The sequence below is a fragment of the Akebia trifoliata genome, chromosome 4 (genome assembly GCF_017979445.1).
Source record: "Akebia trifoliata isolate Shusen 1 chromosome 4, ASM1797944v1, whole genome shotgun sequence".
In the NCBI taxonomy this organism is placed as follows: domain Eukaryota; kingdom Viridiplantae; phylum Streptophyta; class Magnoliopsida; order Ranunculales; family Lardizabalaceae; genus Akebia; species Akebia trifoliata.
The window spans coordinates 13306029-13307176 of record NC_141378.1 but is presented as its reverse complement, the minus strand read 5'-3'; positions in this window follow the sequence as shown (position 1 = coordinate 13307176).

The window sequence follows — 1148 nt, the reverse complement described above, 5'->3', positions numbered from 1 at the left end:
AATACTTATTTTAATTAAAACAGCTTATTAATGTGAGAAAAAAATACCAATTATAAAAATTCTATCTTTTATTTTTTTGAGTCCAATAAATCCTCAAACCCTCAAGAATTCATAGAGTGCCCCATGGCATAAGACCAATTCATCATCACCAAACTCTAAAAACTTAATGGTGAAGAAAATACAGTAATTGTATCTTTTATGAAAATAAAAATGAAATTAAGAGGAAGTTAAAAGTTAATAAAATACCTCTATACTTAACCTCAGTTTTACCAATAAATCTGAGTAACTTATGTTGATAAAAATAAATTAAACGTCTTTTCCTGTGTTAACTTACAAGTCAAATTTACTGAAAATGATACAATGATCCTAGGGCGACTGAATTTTGAATGCACCACATACCATAAATGGCACGTGGCATTGTATTTGGGTTCAATTAGGCCCACTAGATCAGAGCCTGGCCCATGATGAAAATGCTTCAATATATATCTCTCTTTTCGTTTGTTGTTTTATGCACCTTCACTAAGGTAGGCTAATTTAAATATACACCTCCACGTTTTAGTGGATATATGACCTATGACCCAAAATGATCACAATTCCCTTGACTTGTTCGATTCTTCAAGATTATTAGGAAATGACCTAAACACCCTCTTCGTCAACCTCTAACCAAAATCCGTTTTCAACCTAAAATTCTATCTCCTTCAACATTTGAACCCTTAGAAGAAGATATGTTTTTTGGAAATTTGATGATGATGGATTTTTTGTTTTAATAAAATAAAGGGTTTTCCACGAAAGGATGAAGAACATAGATAATACATTGAAGATGAGGTTGAAGAGATTAAAAGTAAGAATGAGAATGTATCCTAAAGGTTGAAAACTTTAATGATTATTATTATTATTTTAATTTTGAGAAAAATTAAGTGTTTTACGCTAGGTGACAAATACGAGGGTACTTATGTCATTTTCTTATTAGTCTTTCGGTGTCACGATCAGTCAAGGGACATGTGATGCCATCAGTTTGAAAACACGTAAGAAGTAATCTAAAATACTCAGAAAATTGAACGTGGAGGTGCATATAACTAATTCACTAAATTAGGTAACATATTCTTTCATTTCGTCTAAAACTCTTATATATAGATAAGAGTAGAAAG